Raw genomic sequence first — 546 nt, forward strand, 5'->3', positions numbered from 1 at the left:
GCCTGGATTGAGTTGCAGGTGAAATTTTTTTATGAAACTCCCTCAAAACGATAGTCTGCCAGCTCAACCTCCAAAACCCCGAAAGGACTCTATTTAAGGCAGATTCTCTTTACCATACAGAGTTTAACTTAAACCATGAAAGAAGGGTTTTGCTCTCCAGACTTGACAAAAGAGCTGATCTAATCCTTCCTTTAGCTGAACAGCCTGAGGTTTTAATGGATTTCAGTCTTTGCCTTCTGGTGCTGGAGAGTAATGAGGATCAGGCACTAGTTAATAATTTCTCAAACACTTATTCTGAAAAATTAATGGATACTTAAAGCATCTCAAATAATGTGATGCTGTTACTGCAGTTCAACTTTTCAGTTAAGCAAGTGGATACTCCTTTGCGTTACTTAAGGCTGCTTCAGCCTTTTTAAATTTGCATAGTTATGTTTCAGTTTGGTGTAAATCTTCTGGAATTTTAGGGATGTTCTTTTGAAATAAGCTACATCTTACAGTATGTGCTCGGGAAAGAGTTGTGACTACAATACAGACAGTACATTTAGA

This window comes from Grus americana, chromosome 15 (assembly GCF_028858705.1).
Source record: "Grus americana isolate bGruAme1 chromosome 15, bGruAme1.mat, whole genome shotgun sequence".
Lineage (NCBI taxonomy): Eukaryota > Metazoa > Chordata > Aves > Gruiformes > Gruidae > Grus > Grus americana.